Below are 20,701 nucleotides of genomic sequence, written 5' to 3'. Positions count from 1 at the left end.
TGGGATACCAAACCCATAATTAGATTATGTTATATAAGACTCTATCTTAACAGACTGGAGGGAGAGACTCTCCTGCTTACCTTGAAGAAGCAACAGCCATGTCATAAACTCTCAAGGAGAGGGCCACATGGCAGGGAACTGTGGGAGCCTCCGTGAGCGGAGGAGGACCCTGGACCAGCAGCCACCAAGTGAATGGGGACCTCAGTTACACAGCCCAGAAGACACCTTAGCTGTAGCCTTATGATATCCTGAGAAGAGGACCCAGCCAAGTCATACCTGCCCCACAGAAACTGTGAGATAATAGATGTATGTTGCTTTAAGCTGCTACATCTATGGTCATTTTTCATGCAGCAACAGAAAACTAGTACAAACACTATTTGGGAACTTTAGCCTACAGAAATGAAGTAGAAGTCCATGAGGTTGTATGTTCAAGGATATTTGTGGCAGCATTCTTCATAATGGAAAAAATTAAAATAATCTGAATGCATATCAACAGTGGAATGGTTGAATAACTTGTCAGTCCATTTTATAGACTATTAGATAGATTAAATATCAATAAGTAATCAACATCTATTGACCTGGAGGAATGTCCATGATGAATTTGTTCAGAATAACATTTACATGTCATTGCTGTTAAGGAAAAGGGAGTATGTTTGTTTACTTATATCAAGCATAGAGAAATATTTGAAAGGATACAGTCTCTGCTGATAATACTGATTATCCAGCTGGGGTAGAGGGAGGCCAGTGGAGGGGGAGGGGAGGCAGAATACAGAAGTATACTTCTCCTGTATCACTCGTTCATCGCAACTGACATCTGCACTGAGCAGCGTTCTAGGCATTGGAGGTAACTTTAGTTAATCATGCAATAGGAGGAGCCAGACAATTGAATAAACAAACCAATAAACAAGATTGCATTAGGGAAGAACAGTGGCTATAGAGAAAATAAGACAGGATAATAAAATAAAATGTGATCTAGATTGGGTGGGCTCACCCATCTTTTCACCAAATTCCTGTTATTCCATACCAGGACTCTTGAAAGGCATCTTCTGATGCTAAACTTCCACGACGGCTGCCATTCAGTTTTGGGTTTTTGAGTTTATTCATTGTCAACCTTTAGAACACAATCTAGGGCTGCCAAAGTTATAAGCGTACACCCTAGAACTGAAGACAGAAGCTCATTCCAGTCAAATGTTGCCTGTGCGTTTACAGGCAGACATGCAGAATGCTTTGATTCTGAGTGGCACTCATCTGAAGAAGTTATTTGTTTTATGCCACTATTTGTGATAAACCTGATTTATTTGTATAATTTTTGTTTATAAAATTGTTTAAATTTTAATTTAAAAACAAGTATTGTTTTTAAATTAAAAACAAAAAACAAAAAACATGAATGGCCAGAAAGGCCAACCAACCCTGAGAGCGTTTAACTAGACCTCTTCCTTACCCACGGAGCTTGCCTGGACGGTCACACCCCTCCCATTCTTGCTCCTACATGGGGTTTGTGTGCAACAGGTGGGGTGATGACTCACATGCTCTTCCAGCGTGTCAGCCGTGTAGATGGACAGCTGCTTTTCTCTTACTTACCAGCCCTTTTTACGTATTGTGAAGGACCCAGACTGCTACTGATGTTTCCTCCAGATACCTTTCCTGGGCCTGCATCTGTGAGTCCTTCATTCCTAAATTTGTCTCTCCCTGGTTCGTCCCCAAAATGTAGGGATATAATTCAAGTACACAGGGCTGTGACTTGGTTTGATGTAGAAATCTAGAACCAGAATGGACCTCAGAGACCATCACAGACAAAGGTAGCATCCTCCAGAAGAGGAAACCAAAAACTCAATAAAGCAGAACAAATGAAAAGGTTAAGCGCGTGGCCTTTGGATTCAGACTCCCAGGTTCACATCCAAATTGATTCCCTACAGCCTTCATGACACTGAGAGAAATACAGTCCCCCCTCGGTATCTGCAGGAGGATTGGTTCCGGGAATGCTTGCGGATACCAAAATCTGCAGATGCTCAAGTCCCTCGTATATAAAACGGTGTAGTTCGGTGGACACCCCGCCCCCCCGCCCGGCTGTATCTGTGGGCTCCACATCCGTGGATTCAACCAACTGTGGGTCTGATGCTGGGTTGGTTGACTCTACAAATGCAGAATCCGTGGATAGGGAGGGGTGACTGTATCATGTACAGTCTGTGGTTTAGCTTCCTCATCTGTAAAGAGGAGAGTCATTGATTCAATTAAAATCAACAAATATTCTCTAACCACTCTGCTGGTGTAGGAGGTACACTGAAGAATGAGCAAAAGAGCTTGTGTGTGCGAAGCTTCGTGGAGCTTACAATCTAGTGGATACAGTAGTACCACCTCCTAGGGTTGCTGTGAAGAGTAAATGAAGAATAATAGAGTCTTAGAGCAGTACGGGACATGTAATGATTATAATCACAATTGTTATAATAACAATAAGAATGTTGTAATAATAATCGTTATTGTTATGGTTATTATTTAACAATAATATACGTAACTACCTCATGGGGTTAGTGTGACGATCAAATAAATAATTTATGTTAAATACTTAGTAAAAACATCTAGAAATTGTGCAGTACATTTCATCTATCGTAATTATTGCTAGGTTAAGTGGTTTTTGCCAAAGGCAAAGAGTAAATTATGGGCAGAGCTGAACTGTGAGTTTCTGCCACGTGCCTGAACCATTTTGCACAACTCACAGGCTGTAATACAATTAAGTGATTTCCTATCTGTCTCCCCTGTTCAGCCTTCAAGTATACATTCTATCTGGCTCGGATTCATCCTGCCAGGCCCATGCGGGATCTCTCACCAGGGCCTCTGCACCATGATTTTAGACAGTTCTGGTATCTGTAGTGACCTTATATCATTATTCATTTATCCTGATTTAAACAAATATTTGGGGAGCCCCTAACAGGCACAACCCCCTCCCAACTGACATGTCCTCAGCATGTGGCATGTCATAGGTGCCCTACACTATAAATATTTATGAATTGGACAAACATGTCAGGTTCCTGCCCCCAAGGAGATTAAATTCTAGTGGAGGACAAACTGCTAATGCAGGTCACAACATGGAAGCACCTCAAAAGCAGTATGTCAGGTGAAAGGACCAGGTGCAAACCACCACCTAGTGTATTGTATTGTACTGTATTGTATTGTATTGTATTGTAATAAGTTTCCATCTGTGCTAAGTGCCCAGAACAGGCTAACCCAGAGAGACAGAAACTAGACCAGTGGTTCCCTGGGGGTTCCTGGGCTTGGGGATGGGAATGGGGTTGAAATGAAGATGGCACAAGGGATTTTGGGGGGGTGAAGGAAATGTTCTAAAAATGGAGTAGGGTGATAGTTGCCCAGCTCTATAAATTTACTAAAATGGGTGAATTTATAATATGTAAATTGTACCTCAGCAAAGCTGTTTTAAACCAAAATATTCTAGTGGAGGAAGACCTTAACCAACTAATTACTCAATTACTTATTTGGTTCCAGCTGTGATATGTTCTATGAAGGGACAGTCGAGGGTCCTGATTACCTACCGCATCCTGCAATCTGGGTAGTGAATGTCAGAGAAAACATCTCTGAGAAAGAGTTGTTTAAACTGAGTTCAGATGGGGTGGGGTCAGGGGGATTCTGAAAGGCAGAAGACATGGCATGTGAGGGGCTTAGGGATGAGAAAGACCGTAACAGTGTGGGCTTTTTGGGGAAATGAGGGAGGAAGAGGGACACCTGTGTCTAGAACACAGACTTTGCAGAGGAGAGGAGCTCAAGGCGAGGTGACAACCACAAAGGGCCTTTTAAGAACTTAGTCATTTAAGGGCTTCCCTGGTGGCAGTGGTTGGGAGTCCGCCTGCCCATGCAGGGGACGCGGGTTCGTGCCCCGGTCCGGGAAGATCCCACGTGCCGTGGAGCAGCTGGGCCCGTGAGCCATGGCCGCTGAGCCTGCGCATCAGGAGCCTGTGCTCCACAACGGGAGAGGCCACAGCAGTAAGAGGCCCGCGTACCACACACACACACACACACACACACACACACACACACACACACACACAAAAGAACTTAGTCATTTAAGCCCCAATGACTGTGATGTGGACAGTGGCACTAGAGCCCACAGCTGGCCAAGAGTCACTGTAAGACTAACGAAGCTGTCCTCAAAGGCAACTTTTAGATTGCCTTGGTTTCCTCCCCTAGTTAGCCAAAGACGTGGGTTTATGCGTACTGTCTCCATAGAGACTTTATTTGACCAATGTCCTGTACGTTGTTGATTCAAATCACATTAGGAAGAAATCAGAAAACTGTCCTGCTATGCAAGTCTGATTTATAGAACATTTGAATGGCGGTGAACTCGATTAGAGAACCCTTGGGTTCATCCCCTAAAAGATTTCAAAGAAAGGCTCCTAAAATTTCCCCCCTACACACACCTAAAAAAAAAAAAAACTTTCAGATGAATCCAATATCACCAGTAAGTTATAGTCAGCTTTTAGTAGATGATCCATTAAGAGGATAATATTGGGAGAACACCTGGCTTTGCAGTCAGGCCTTAGAACTTTTGGCCAAAGATGCCCAAGCAGATCCTTGATTTAGACAAAATATGCTCCACAGACTCTTAACTCAGACACAAAACCAGTTTATCTTAGTTTGGGGAGAATCTGAGCATCTATTTTCAATAAGAGCTATTTTTTAAGAAATCTCCATTTTAAAAACATTATACAAAAAAAAAAAACATTATACACACATGCACACACACGTTCTACCTGAAACATCCTGCATTCTCATTGGAAATCACTTCTTTTCTTCTCCTGAATTCTTCTAAAAATACACACAGTACTTCATTATCACCAGAAGGTTCTCTTGAGTCATTTTACATTTTTGGAGAAGCAGGCATTCTGTGTAATGATGAACACCAGCTTTTCCAGGGCATTCCTACAGAGCCATGCAGTTATCAAGGGCATCTTAGAAATCATTTCCCTTGCTTGTGTTCTATGTTCCTCATCCTTTCCCCACCATCTCAAACATCTCAGCTTCTAGCTTCTACTTAAGAAAGGGAATGGCTCATGTCACCACTCTCTGCTAAGATGTCCCCAGGGAGCACATGGATGGACTGTGTCACAACCCGAAAGGGGCTTCTGGGCTTCTATTTTCTTTTCCATAATGAGTTTCCTGCTTAAATTTAGGGATAAGTGAATTGAGGAACAGGGACCTGTGTGCAGCAGAGATTTAGTGGAAAAGGTGTTCATAGACATAGACTCCAATTATTTTCAAATTATACGTATAACATATACATAACTTTATGCACGCATATATGTATATACCTGTGGCTATACACACACATATATTTACACACAACTTTACACACACGCACATATACCATGTTCCCCTTTAGGAAAATGAACCAGCCTTTTAAAATGTAGAAGTCATAGTAGATGAAAACCCTCTGCTCAAAACCCTCTGAAACCTCACATTTCACTCAAAATGACGTTCAAAAGCCGGGACCTGCAAAGCTCCGTATAATCTTTATAATTCCACCCCCGCCCCCAGTCTTTCCAACCTCTTTTTATACCATTTTCTTCTTACTTCATCAGAGCCACCCTGGATTCTTTGCTGTTCCTCTAACACATTCCTCCCACTCCTGCCTCAGGGCCTTTGCACGTGCTGTTCCCTCTGCCTGGCATGTTCTTTCCCCAGATAGCTGCTCGGCTCACTCCCTCAGCTCCCTGCCAAATATCATTTCTAACACACAGGTTTCCCTGACCACCCCTCTCACTCCCTTAGTTTTCCCTCCCAACCTTTTTGTCACCTAACACATTGTTTACATAGCATTTATTGCCTGTATCTACTCCATTCTAATGAATTCGCTGTGACAGCAGGAACCTTTTCTTATTCACCTTAGAGCTCCTGTGCCCAGAACAGTGTTGAGAGACTCTCAAATGTTTGTTGCATGAATGATGCTGGACTGATCCCATTGGACCAGACTGCTGCCAGTCACAAAACTTTGAGCTGGGAGGGATATGGAGATGGCAACTCATCCATCACCCCTGCCAGGAGGGCAAGACCATGCCCGACACACCACATACAAGTGAAGTCGTGCTCTGAAATCAACATCCTGAGAAACATCACAGCTAGGAACAGGCAGCTCAGAAGAGAGCCAGCCACTGGCAAAGGGCCCTTTCAGCACAGCCTGTCAGGGAGGTTCTAGATGCCAGACCCTTACCCAGCTGGGCTGTGAGGTTCTCAGAGCTGCCGATGAGGCTGCAGGGCCCAGTGAGGAGAAGCAAGTGGGACTGGGGGACTGCATGCTCCTCTGTAGTGGGGTTTTTGCGTTTGGGATCTCTGTGGGCAGGCCAGTTAAATACCCCTAGTAGAAAACCTAGAGCCTAGAAATCAACTTCAGCCAACTACCTGCAGACCAGATGAAGCCTTCCAGACAAAGTCCATTGCGAAGTGCTACAGTCCAGTGGCCACAGTTGAAGCCCATAGGGCAGAATATGGCCGAGAGGAGGATGGCTCAGCCGCCTGGGCCCTAACTGTGACTGCCCACCGGGACCTCGTGGCAAGAGGAACAGCAGGCAGGCCACATGCACTGCTTCAGTTGAGCCTGACGCTAAAAGCAGGTCTCCTAGTCTGTATCTCTTCCCCCAGTTTTCTACCCCACCCCACCCCAGCCCACCTCAAAGGGATGTGATTTTTATGTAGCCAAGGAACAGGCTTTACCCCACCCTTCATAGTGAGAGACCCAGCAGATTTGCAGACAACAAATGCACAGCATCACCTTTCCACAAATGAGAGGAGAGGAGGGGGGATGGGGAGATGGGACCAGGAAGGGCCAATGGGAAGGGAAAGAGAAGCACCAGGAAAGAGGAAGGAAGGGTTTTATTCCCATCAGAGGGACAGAGGCAGATTCTGAATGTACAAGTATGAGAAGCAGAATTGGAAAAAGGGGACGAAAGAGACAGAACTGGGGGAAGTGGAAGATCTCAGTAACCCCAGAGCCTGGTGCAGAAGAGGAATGAAGTGAGTCTGAGTAGAATGAATAGATTAATCGTATTAACACACTGACCTGACCTCAAAGGAGAAATGATAACACTCGCCCAGCACTCTGTAGGTTCTGGCCGCAGACAAGCACTTCCAGGCATTTCCTGTTTCACTGGGTCGTGAACCGGCTCCTATGAACCAAACTCTTTTCTTGCGGTGAAGGCTGACAATGAACTCCTCAATGAACTGTCCTGATTCAACACTGTCATATGGGGTGGAGGAAATCTACATGGGTCACCATCTGTGGGGTCAAAGAAATAAATGAACAAATTATACCCTGCCTAGTGGTTGTCCCTCCATCACCTCCCACCTCCCCCAAGCCCTCACAGCTCTGCTCTTTGCCCCTCGCTGTTATTCAGAAACGGGCCATTCACCTCTGGGTGGGTGCTCTGGCACTGAGCTTCTCCAGACAGGCTGAAAAAAAAGGCCTTTTAGAAACTGTTGCATATTCTATGTCTTAAAACAGGTCTTTCAGCAGCAGATCTTCTATCTAAATCCACTTATCTTGGAAAGCTGGAGTGGAAGACACAGCTTATTTTTTCTCTCCCCTCACCCTCAAGAAAGTCCTCCAACCACCTATGCACATGTGCTTCTGTTCTGCTCTCTCTTTTGTGGCTCTGCTTCCAGAGAGGATGCTGGGAATAATACAGATGTTCCCCTTGTATATAGTTTGCATAGCAATTCCTGCAGAAATAAATATTACGGGCTTGGCATGGCAGGATCTATGGACAGTGCCATAAGATAAATAAAAAAGGGAAACTGTGTAAGCTGTTTTTACTTTATTAGCTATAAAACCCAGGCTTAGGCAGGGATCAGAGAACCCAGCAGACATCATTCAACAAAAAGTGGCGCATTCTTTTGCTCTGCTTTCCTTTTTTTTCCCAAATGAGAACATCGCCACCTGGTGGGAATCTCCAAATCACCACCGGCAGTTTCCGAAACAACTCAGAGACAGAAACCCAAAACCTGAGCACAGAGGTCAGCGGCTGGCAGAAAGGAGGAACTGGATATTAGAAGAGCACAGGTTTCAAATTACTTGCTGGCCTTGTAGAGTCTCTCATATACAACTTGTTCCCAGGAGACCAAATCTCTTACAAATCTTTCTTTCTCTTCTGCAGCTCTCGTCTTCCCTGATTGTGGTTTTCCGGGCCTTCCGGCTCTCCTTGCTACTTAGGTACTCAGATTGAATCCATTATTTAATGCCTAGTACACTACCCACCTTCTCCAAGAGTCCACCGAGACCACTCCAACCACGTTGGATTTCTCCCTCTTCCAACCTCCCAATGCACCTTTGTGCCACAAAATACTCAACTTGAAAAAATAATCTGCTCATTGCTCCTGGGCTGTTTGAACTTTCTCCTCAACCAAGGTCTGAGTCCCTGGATCTCTTAAACATTTATGCCATGGTCTCCAACTGGAGGCCACAGAGACAACCCAGCCTGGAGATAGGTTGGGTTTTGACATTCACACAATGAAAACAAAAGCTGTTGTTTCAACATTGGGAGATTTCACATAAAAATTTGAATTTCTAGAATTTCTGTTAGAAAAGCTTAATTTCTGCTAGAGCTGGGCCCACATGAAAGAGGCATGTTTCTGTTTTTTTCCCACAGTCCCCACCGTACTTTGTTGTACCATTAATACCAGGTCTGAATTTCAGTTGCCATTTATCATTATGCTCGCTCTGAGTTTTTCTTATATCTGAGAAATATTTTTATATCCATGTCTCTGTTAAATGTGGGGAAGTAAGTAGTAGCCCAATATGCAAAAGACAAAGGCAGAGGGCATATTTCTTTGGGATCTTATCGATGTAACACACAAACATACAATCCACTTTATTTATTTCTGGTATTTGTCTGACCCTTTGTGAGATTTGAATTTCTTAATCCTCGGTTTGCTATAAGAAGCTCTAGACCTCCCACCAGGGTTTTGCTCAATCCAGACGCTCTCTCTAACAAGCCCTGCCCCATGCTCTTCTCTCCCATTGCCTATAGATCAGAGACCGGTAGATCTTCTTCTTTAAAGGATAAGAAAACCAGATATGGTTTTGCTTGAGGTCCATATGGTCTCTGTCACAACTACTCTACTGTTATAGCACAAAAGCATCTACAGATAACATGGAAACAAAGAGGCATAGCTGTGTGCCAATAAAACTTTATCCATATAAGCAGACAGCAGGCTACCAATCCCTGCAACAGGATATCTAACCATCGTGCCATCCTCCTTTTGGCATCACTTCCTCCAGCCTTGGTCAGGCTCATCTGTGATACGTTCTCAGTGAAATAACACTTTACTTCAAATCTTTCCTTCCCCACTAGGCTGAAAGCACCAAACTCCAAGAGCAGGGACTCCTGTATCTCCTGCACTATCGGCAGAGTCCTATGATACACATAGCGTAGCTAAAGAATGACTGTGAAGGACAGCAGGTGAATGCCATAACCAAGTCCAGAGTGCTCTGGCTGCCCTGAGATTGAAGTCGGCTGCTTCTGTCTCCAGCAGCAGATCTGACAGAAGCACTCCACAGCTGACATGGGACTTCCACTGCATCAGGGACCCAGGCTCCTTCTAACTTGTTCTGTCCCTTAAGAAACAGCTCCCAAGCCCAGCATCCAGGTGGCTGTACCAACTCCCACCACTGTGTTTGCACAAAAGAGCTTAAACTCTAGAGCACGTTTCTCAAAACATAGGTGAATATCAGTCGAAGTAACTAGAAGAAGTCATTAGAGACTCTGCTACCACCATTTTTACTTCATTTACTCATTTGTACGTAAGTAAATTAGTTCTCCGGAAGGATTAGTTACTGTTAAAATCCCAAGCATGCCGCTACCCCACACTTCTGCATTGTTGCTGCCTGGAATGTTCAAGATTTCATATGACGCCCCTCCCAGAAACACACAAACAGAACACCCCTCCTCCATCCTGTGATTTTTTTCATAGAAATTATTACCATGTGATATTTCTACTTGTTTGCCTCACATCTATCTCACTAGAGTATAAGCTCCGTGTGAACAGGAAAGGTCTGGTACTTAGTAGGCCTTCAGTAAATATTGGTCAATAAATGAATGACTTTTGTCATTATTTCACAGTGAGGAAGTTAAGAGAGGATTCTCATTTCTGTAGAATTTACGTAGAGAATTTAACATCCCAGATCACATCTCAGGAAGGTCTTTCTTGCCCAACAAAGGCTATTCTGTTTAGAGTAGCCTTTCCTTCCCATCCCTGCCACACTCTGTTTACCCGGCTTTACTTCTTCCATAGCAATAATCATACCTGACATGTTAATTGTTTGTTTATTTGAATATTTTCTGCCTTCTCCCTTAGAATATAACTCTGAGAGAACAGTGGCTTGGTTTTGTCTACCCTTGTTACCCTAGAAAATAGCCTGTCACAGTGACAGCTCCCAATAAAAACTATTCAATGAGTGAAACCATCCACCCACCCATCCAACTTCCAACACTTAAAGTTCCCACAATGGGACATTCAAGGAGGTAGTGAGCTCACCATCGCTGGAGACATCCAAATGGTGCCTGAACTACACTGACAGAGGTGTAGTAGAGATTAAGGTATTTGATGTATGAGAGCACTGAGAGGAGGTTTTCTGTCCTGAGGTCCATGGACATCTGCATGAATAACCTCAGGGGGTCTGAGATCTTGTAGATTATCTCAGACTTTCATATACCTGGCTGGATTGTTCCAAAGAGATAATTCTAGCAATGTTTGCTGACTATTCCTCAGATATTGTTGGAAATGCAGAGCACTCAGAGATGAACAAGTCCCTGCCCTTATGAAGGTTCAAGTCTAATAGGAACAACAGGTAGTAAAGAGTCCAAAAAGGTGAATGAGGTCCCTAAGAGGAGCACAGGGGTCACGGCAAGGGCCCTGCAACCAGTGGTCGGGGTCAAGGACGTGACTTGAGTCAAGGAAGTAACAAAGAATGATTTAGACTAGCTCAGGTGAAGTTGGAGATCAAAAAGGTTAAGAAACAGTGTTCTAGAAGATTCCTTCGAAGAAAGGCAGAAGAGCACGCAAGGAGTAGGGAAGACCCAGAACTGCCCAGTTCGGCAGATGATACCCACGCTCTTCAGAGCAAACTCTCCTTGCTCTGAGAGACAGGAATAATCATTACCCGAAGAGCCAAAGCTTGACAACGATCAAGACACCAAACAGGGCTACGAGACAGCAGTGCCCGCGGAAATGCATCATTAGTGCTCAGTGCCACATCAGTCTGTCCTTGTGAAAGTTAATGAGGACATGAAAATATCACAAGGAGACCTGAGCGCTGAGCGGCTAGAGCAGTCACGTTATTATGCACTGTTCAGAGCTTGACAGAAACAAAGCTGAGACCATTCTTTGCTGTTCCATGCGAGTGCAGGAGTTTCATTTGTATAGTGTCTCCAGAGCCCCAGACCTGGAGAGCTTACCACTTGCTGAACAAACTCTCCAGCCCACAGGAAAGGCTCTGCAGGAGAGGACCCACCTCTTCCACTAGGTAGGACCCCATTGAGAAGGGTAGCTACGTGTGGACCTGCAAGGGCCCGTGGACACTCGGAGTCTTCTGTGAACTGTCCACTCTGCAGAGCCGACGAAGGTAGTGCCTACCAGCCCAGTGACTGTGGACAATTTAAATTCTAAATCCCTCAAGTTTCTAATCGATGAACTGGATATAAGAACGTTACCTCCCGCCACGGAGTTGTGGTGACAAATAAGTCAGATGTTTTGAATGCATCATGTGAACTATTGCCAATCCTTCCCCCCCACCCCCCAGCTTCTGAGTGAGCTCCGAAAGCACTGACTCTCTGGACTCTCTATAAAATATGTTTAACGTACTAGGCACATCTTATCCTGTAATCAGAACCAGCTACATAGCTGGTGGCGCCCACTGCAAAGTCAAGCTGCAGGCCCCTTGTTCAAGAATTACTGAGAATTTCAGGATGGCCACAGCAGAGCATCCAGCCAAGCATGGAGCCCTTATGAGTGTGCGGTCCCAGTGACTGCACAGGTCACATATCCATGGAGCCAGCAGGTCAGTTATATCAACGTTCATTTTTATAAAATGGCCACAATTCCCACCACTCCTGTTTATAAACATCTTGATTTGGGGTCAGATTCTTTTTTGCCGATTATTTTATTCCACTCACAATACCTAGGGGATGTGCACTGTTAACCTCCCTGTTTTACAAATAAGGAAACCAGGTTTCAAGGGATGGAGTCCGGTTGAGTGAGTTGATGGAGGGAACATAGATTTGGGAATCTAGGTCTTTATGACTCTGAGGCTACACCACCAGCAGGGGTCATTCTTGGCTTAACTAAATATTCAGATGCATAAGATCACCATTGATCACACTTAGCCCCTCGGGGATGCAGGCCAGGAAAGACAGCAAGACAGGAGGACAGCATAAGTCATTCCTCTTCAGGTGGAGCAGACATTCTATGCAAGGGTCATGCCCAGTGACAAGTCTTCACTCACAGGGGAACCCAAAGTTGGGGCTTTCCATCTTCTGGTGCTGGGGACCAGAAGAAGGCCAGGGGATGGGAGGCGGTCACTTTTGATTCTAATGGTCAGGTTAGGACACTGAGAAGTGTTCTTCTGAGCCGAGATCTTGACCAAAGTGAGGAAAATCACGGATGGAAATTGCTGGTGGAAGAGCAGTGAAGCAGAGGGGCCAGTGCAGAGGCCCCTGCCAGCGCCCAGCGAGGAGCAGAGTGACCAAGGGAGAGAGGACGTGAGGAAACAGAAGCTGGCGGCGGGGGGTGTCGATGGCAGACCACGTAGGACTTTTTGAAGGCCACTCTGAGGACTTCGGCCTTTCCTCCAAGCTTGGCAGGAAAGGATATGTGATTGATGGGCAATAGCCGCCATGAATACGGAAGTGAAGGCAACCTCTGCGTATTGATGTAATGACGGCGCATCCTTGGGTACATCTTCAGGCCATCCCTGCCGGCCCACTAATTTATAGAAGGAGGAGTATGGTGGGTGGGTGATGCAATATGACCTTTATATTTCAGATCTGTGCTGGGAACAGTGGGTATTCCAGCACTTGATTCAAACCTACCCGTAAAAAATTGATTTGGCCGTTTTCATGCAGTGACAGAAAGGTGCACACACGCACACGCACAGAGACAAGGGCGAGAACGTTCCTCTGGATACAAGATGAGCGTTGGAGATGAGCTGATTGACACACAGGTTTTTACTACCAAGTATAAACCCTTCAGCTTTCAGGGGCTGGAAATCGACACCTTCCACAGATGCCACCTGCTCCACGATTCTGGACAAAAGAGATGCCATCTGTACTTTCCTCCCCTAAGTCTTTTCCGTGCCGTTCCCCAAACCTGGATGGTCCATGGCACCCTGACCAGCCATTGCATGGCTCCCCCAACAGACTCACTCCTCTCCAGCAAGACTGTGGCCCCCACTCCTTGGTCCTCAGACATCCCCGCCTCATGGCTTTCACTCTCACTCCTTCCCTTCTTAGCATGTTCCCAGATGCTAGAAGGCTGAGCCACTCAGTGCTTCTCAAAATCACCTTCTTTTGTGACCTTCCTTGACCACCCCACTTAAAATTACAAGGCCCCACCCAGAACTCCCTGTACCCCTCCCTGCTTGGCTTTCCTAGCAGCAACTATCAACAGCTGGCAAAATATAAATATCACCAAATGTTACGTATTCTTTACTTCCCTCAACTAGACTGTGAGCCCCATGAGGGCAGAGAATCTCGTCTGTTTTATTCACCACCATCTCCAACGTCTCAAGCACATAATAACACTTATTATTAGCATGCGCTGAATGGCCGAGTAAGTGAACCAGTGAGCAGCTGTCGGGAGCCCTGCTCATACAGCTTTGCCTCTTCTGCGCCGCATCACAGCATCCACTCTCCGGCAGGAAAATATAGCGAGAGGCCTGTTCAATAGTTCCTTGAAATGGGGCACCAGGGGCTTCTACACAACGAGGTGGGACAGGCAGGCTTCCAGTACACCGGGATGACCGGGAACATTGACCTTGCACCTCTGGCCTCTCAACCTCTCCCACACGGGGTTAAGCAGCTGGAGAAAAATCACTTCAGTGTATTTGTTCTTCATATTTCCTAGCATCTAACATGAAGCTGGACACGTTCCAAGGTCGTTAGCCACATTTGAGGAATGAAAAGTAAATGCATGAAAGAATGTATGTATATATGTTACTCTGGGCTTTTTTTGACTGAGAGAATACAATCATTCAATCAATTATTATTCCCTGCTCCCCTGGAGAAGTTCAGCTTGAAGCAGAAGAGTACGCTGAGAAGAGTTGAAATGGAAGACACAACAGGGAGCTTATTTGGGGGATTTGGGCATTCTTAGCTTCCCTGAATCATTTGTATACATAGTTAAATAATGTGTTGGTTATGTGTGAAACTTCCAGCTATCAGATCTCTTAAAGGAAGTGCCCTGTGCACTGCTGGCCACATCCTAGACATCATCTGATCACAGGCCAAATAAGAAAAGGAATATGCAGTCACCAGGACGGCCCCATGAAGATCTAAACCAGGCTGCTGTGACACGGGAGAGTGGAGACTTGGCAATTGTTGGGTTAATGTGCTACACACCAACAAGGCTTCAGTGGAATTGCTCCTGCTCTGGGTGGAATGCCTCTCTGGGACCCCTGAACCAGGCAGGGAGCAAAGAGGTTGAGAATGGGCACATTTGATAGAAGAGGGAATGAAATCTTGAGCCTCTTGACTCCTGGAGAAAAGAAGCGCCGCTATTTCTTACATAGAATCTGAATAAGTTAACACAAGGGAAATCTCCTCTTCTCTGCAGGCAACTTCGCATTAGGATACTTTCTTATCACAGGAGGATCTATCCTATGTTTGTCAAAAATTCACTTGGTATGTTTTTCTGCCTGCAGTTGAAAACAATAAAAGCACTCCTTTGCTTCAGATATTTGCATACAAATTATATCTGGCACGTTTATAACGTACTACAGAATCTTCAGTGTGCACAGTATATGTGGCACAGTATATTATAATGGGGAAGTACACATTTTTCCATTAACCGATTGCTTTTTTCACGGATGGATCTGTAAGGGAGTTACAAGAAGGCAAAAGGAAAAAAAAGAGAAAAAGATAAAAATCCCTGCAACAAAAAAATAAACCAGGTCTGAAATTCTGACAGCTTCGTCCAGTGAAAAGTGGTTAAACGGGTCTTTGAATTATCCTACCCTACACTGCTGTCTGATTGTTGTGCTTAGAGAATGAGTTTTACAGACACTTATACAGAACAAAATCATTAGAGAAGAGATAATGGGACACCACAGTAATGATTGTGGGAAGCTGCACTGGGCCTTAATTAAATTCAAGTGAAAAGCACTGTTCTTTTGCAAAAGGTAGATGGATCCCATCTTGAGAAGAAGCCTCTTTCATAATCCCAACGTTCCGCACAGCAAGAAAGAAGATAACAGAGGACCGTGTCCTAGGCTTGGAGCTCACAGCCAAGGGCAAGGGAATTAAAAACAGAATTGAGTTCCAGCTATTGGGTTTCCTATGCTTCAATTCCTATAATCCTCTAAAGATAACTACCCTACAGACAGTGCCTGCTACATTGTAGGCCTTCAAATCACTGCTGAATAAATGTATGAGTCAATCAATTTTATAAAACTGATACCAGGAGAAATTAAGAAATTTGCCTAAAATCACACTGGGGTTCAAACGCAGTTCTGTTGGACCCAGAAGCCTTTCCAGCGCCCCTTGTTTCCTCTGTTGAATGGGGGCATGTTTCTGTATCCAGAGAAGGAAGATTCTGGAATGGAAAATGAGCAGGAAGCAATGAGACCAGTTCCTTTTTGAGATGAGGAGGTATCCCAGGCCACACAATGACTTTCATGGGCCAATAAATACTTTTGCCTTCCTGGGCCCCTTCCTCCATAAAATGGTATTAAAAACTACATTATACGACTGGGTTTGTATGAAGACCAATATAATCCAAATTGGATTTTTTCTTCTGATTTTAAAAGAAAGTAAAAGATTTTTATGGGCCTCTAAGAGAATCATGGGTCCCAGGCACTGCACCTACTGTTGTCTTACGGAGACCGCAGCCCTGACAGCATCACGTAAAAACTCCATCAAGTAGAAACATTGCACACACAAAAATTTTATAGTGAGTCCACATCCCTGCAAGGTTTTGATGCTCGCAACATTTACCAAACACTATTGAAATCAGTACCTAACAGGTCAGTTAGGATCATGGTTCACTACACATGCTAGAGACCCTCAAGTAGGAATTTTTCACATGAAATAAGTCCAGACAAGGGCAGTCCTTATACAAGGGCTGGTCCAGCTACTCACGGGGAGTCCTTCTCGTTTCCTCTCTGACATCCTTACCAAGTGTCTTTGCTCCTCGTGGAAGCAAGATGACTTCTCCACCTCCAGCCATCCCATCTACATTCCAGGCAAGATGAAGAAGAAAGTGCCAAGGATGAGGGATAAAAGCCTTTGCCTTAGAAGCTTTGTTTTATGGGGAAAGGAAGCCTTCTGCGAGCTGGGATTGGGTCCCATGACATTCCAGAGAATCTGGAAAAGTAAGTATTTTCAAGTAGAATCACTGCCTCCCCCAAAGGGTTGTTAGGAAGGAAAAGGTTTAGTGTAGAAAAAAATGGACCTTGAGTGGGCAATCAGCAGTGTCTGCTTCAACAGCCCTAATTCCTATAAAACAAAATGACTCCCTGGTCCCAGTGTGTGACCAAATCTTTGAAAATACTACCCAGTTCAGGAAAGTTTCAGCTCAGCAGAAAACCGGGCGAGTTCTTTGGTTTTCACCAGAATTCGATAATCCAGGCCACTCTGCCCTCTGTTAACACTCGAGCAAAAGAGACATAATAGCATACTGTCGATTAGCTAACATGTCGACAGTAACCACCTCCCCAGGCTGTATTTATTTTTAATAAATGTCTTATTTCCCAGTACAAGACACTGGAGTTGTCTTTCTGGGCCAATAAAAATAGGTGTGTCACTCGCATCTACTTTTTCCTGGCTGGATCTTACCTGCTTGCTAAATTTTAGCTCGAGTGCTATTCTCTCAATAAAAACTTGCTGTTTGCAGCACAGGTGGCTGCAAATGCCTCTCGGTGCTCTCCGCGCCCAGGGATCCAAAATTCACCTTATCGGCTCCCCTCCTACCGGACAGTGAGATACATTGAACCCTCGCTACTGAGCACAGTTCTTGGTCATTAAGGTACACAGTCAGTGTTTGTGAACAAAACGTGAACATGACTCAACAAAATATTCAGCTGTTCTGCTGGGGTAGGATTAGGGTGACCAACTGCCCAGGTTGGCCTGGGACTCGGGGCTTCCCTGGACATTGGCCTTTCTGTGCTAACACCAGGAAAGTCCAGGCCAGCCAGAGGAGCTGGCCGTGGTGAGTACGGTACCCATGCAGCACTGGCTTAGAGCCGATTGGAAATAATATCATCATTATTAACAAAAACATTTATTGAGTGATAACACTGTACCAGGCCCTCTCTTAACAGTTTACCTGTATTATTTTGTCCTCACAAGAACTCTAAGAGGAAGGGACTAATGTTATTCCCATTTTACAGGTAAGGAAGGAGAGGTGCAAACTTTAAATCGCTGAGCCAAGGATATACAGTTAGAAGCAGCAGAGGTGGACTCGAGCCCAGGCAGCCTGGCTCTAAAACCCAAGCTCCTGCCTCACCCGTATCCTTCTGAAGACGTCGGGCCCTGTGAGCTGAGGCCCATTTACTTGCTCAGGCTGTTGCATCACTGATGTGCGTGAGAACTTCCATCTTATAGCTGGGGGAGGAGGAAGAAATTTGTGGAAGACCTGCCCTCACCTGTCTCTAATCGCTGGAAATGACTGATGCAGAAACAACCACCACCAGCCAAACTGGTTTAAGACATGTCACAATAAAAAGCTCTGCATCTTATGTTATAAAGATAAGTAAATAAAAGGTAATATACATAAAAGAAAAAAACACACAAGCAAAAAACCCCTCTGCATCCTATAGCCCGCCCTTGGCTATTACATTACATTTACTAAACGTAAGGTGCCAAGAAGTTTGCAAAGTAAAGAAACTGGTTTGAGGTGACATTTACCAAAACTTCACTTAAGGATAAACCTGTTTTTTTTTTTTTTTTTTTTTTTACCCAGGAACTTGAGTTGGCCTCTCATAGGCCGCCCTGGGGAATCCTGGTCTAGCAGTATCTGACCCCCCGTCGCTGCTGCTAACTGACATTTCCCCCAGCAAAAGGAAAGAACCAGAATTAGACACTGGGCTTTTATGCCTTCAGAGCCGAGTTTTTCCTATTGTTCTCGGCTCTTTCTTCCTTCTCCAAGTAAATCACAGGATCATCAGAAACCCCATTGAAGCCTCTGTAGGACCGCACTGTGATCTTTATCTTCAAAGCCATCCAGCTAGGCCTCTTGCTTGAAATTTGCATGACAGCTAAAGCAAAGTAAATTTGGGGGCTGGCTTCCTTTGATAACCAAATGTTTCTCTTTCTTTCTTTGTTCTGTAGGGACAGCTTTAAAAGGAATTCAGTGATGAGGAAAATAATTCTACACTATTTAGTTCTGGGCAGTCACCGTGACTGGAGCATTCGCTTAAAATAGGAACTGCGTGGCTTGTCTTCAATAGAGGTCAATTATTAAAAGACTGGACTGGAAGGTTTAAAAGGTGAGCAGGGGTCCTGGGTGGAAGCCACATGTGGAAGCAGGAAAGAGGCAGAAAAACTCAACTGGAACCTAATCCTCAGCCCCACTCAGCTTGCTTTCTCTTCAAGAAGCACCTTCTGCACAGGACCGGCCACGGAGCTGGTGACACCCAGTGTACAATTAAAGGGGAGCCTCTGTGTTCAAAAAGCAAGAAAGAAGTGCTGCTCAAGGAACTAAAATGTAACCTGTTTTCCTTTCTTCCTTATTCTCTCTGTTGGTCACTGTTTCTTTTTTTTTTTAACATCTTTATTGGAATATAATTGCTTTACAATGGTGTGTTAGTTTCTGCTTTATAACAAAGTGACTCAGCTATACATATACATATATCCCCATATCCCCTCCCTCTTGCATCTCCCTCCCTCCCACCCTCCCTATCCCACCTCTCTAGGTGGTCACAAAGCGCGGAGCTGATCTCCCTGTGCTATGCTGCTGCTTCCCACTAGCTATTTTACATTTGCTAGTGCATATATGTCAATGCCACTCTCTCACTTCGTCCCCCTGTCCTCAAGTCCATTCTCTACATCTGCGTCTTTCTTCTTGTCCTGCCCCTAGGTTCTTAAGAACCTTTTTTTTTAGATTCCATATATATGTGTTAGCATACAGTATTTGTTTTTCTCTTTCTGACTAACTTCACTCTGTATGACAGATTCTGCGTCCATCCACCTCACTACAAATAACTCAATTTCGTTTCCTTTTACGGCTGAGTAATATTCCATTGTATATATGTGCCACATCTTCTTTATCCATTCATCTGTCAGTGGACACTCAGGTTGCTTCCATGTCCTGGCTATTGTAAATAGAACTGCCATGAACACTGTGGTACATGACTCTTTTTGAATTATGGTTTTCTCAGGGTATATGCCCAGTACTGGGATTGCTGGGTCTTATGGTAGTTCTATTTGTAGTTTTTTAAGGAACCTCCATACTGTTCTCCATAGTGGCTGTATCAATTTACATTCCCACCAACAGTGCAAAAGGGTTCCCTTTTCTCCACACCCTCTCCAGCATTTATTGTTTGTACATTTTTTGATGACTGCCATTCAGACAGGTGTGAGGTGACACCTCATTGTGGTTTTGATTTGCATGTCTCTAATGATTAGTGATGTTGAGCATCCTTTCATGTGTTTGTTGGCAGTCTGTATATCTTCTTCGGAGGAACATCTCTTTAGGTCTTCTGCCCATTGTTGGATTGGGCTGTTTGTTTTTTTGATATGGAGCTGCATGAGCTGCTTGTATATTTTGGAGATTAATCCTTTGTCAGTTGCTTCATTTGCAAATATTCTCTCCCATTCTGAGGGTTGTCTTTTCCTCTTGGTTATGACTTCCTTTGCTGTGCAAAAGGTTTTAAGTTTCATTAGGTCCCATTTGTTGATTTCTGTTTTTATTTCCATTTCTCTAGGAGGTGGGTCAAAAAGGATCTTGCTGTGATTTATGTCACAGAGTGTTCTGTCTATGTTTTCCTCTAAGAGTTTTACAGTGTCTGGCCTTACATTTAGGTCTTTAATCCATTTTGAGTTTATTTTTGTGTATGGTGTTAGGCAGGTGTTAGGCAGTTTTCCCAGCACCACTTATTGAAGAGGCTGTCTTTTCTCCATTGTATATTCTTGCCTCCTTTATCAAAAATAAGGTGACCATATGTGCATGGGTTTATCTCTGGGCTTTCTATCCTGTTCCATTGATCTATATTTCTGTTTTTGTGCCAGTACCACACTGTCTTGATTACTGTAGCTTTGTAGTATAGTCTGAAGTCCAGGAGCCTGATTCCTTCTCCAGCTCCGTTTTTCTTTCTCAAGATTGCTTTGGCTATTTGGGGTCTTTTGTGTTTCCATACAAATTGTGTCATTGTGTTTCTTATCTGCTATTAATCTCTTAAGAAAAATCAAGATTTTAAATTAGCACAAATTTTACTGGTCATCTTTTACATCAATCATGCCATGTCCATTTTTAATGTTAATATAAGAAC

At 44.4% G+C, this 20,701-nt stretch overlaps 1 long non-coding RNA gene across 1 annotated transcript in view; it reads right to left on the bottom strand.

Annotated features, from left to right (window-relative positions):
* Positions 1 to 20,701, bottom strand: part of LOC109551343 (uncharacterized) — a 586,181-nt gene that overhangs the window by 562,375 nt on the left and 3,105 nt on the right. The window contains exon 2 of the long non-coding RNA XR_012326518.1: positions 7,064 to 7,279. This is a non-coding gene — a long non-coding RNA (uncharacterized lncRNA). The remainder of the gene's footprint in view (positions 1 to 7,063; positions 7,280 to 20,701) is intronic.

Source organism: Tursiops truncatus, chromosome 15 (assembly GCF_011762595.2).
Source record: "Tursiops truncatus isolate mTurTru1 chromosome 15, mTurTru1.mat.Y, whole genome shotgun sequence".
In the NCBI taxonomy this organism is placed as follows: domain Eukaryota; kingdom Metazoa; phylum Chordata; class Mammalia; order Artiodactyla; family Delphinidae; genus Tursiops; species Tursiops truncatus.
The sequence above is the reverse complement of the archived record's forward strand: the minus strand, read 5'-3'. Positions and strand labels throughout refer to the sequence as shown.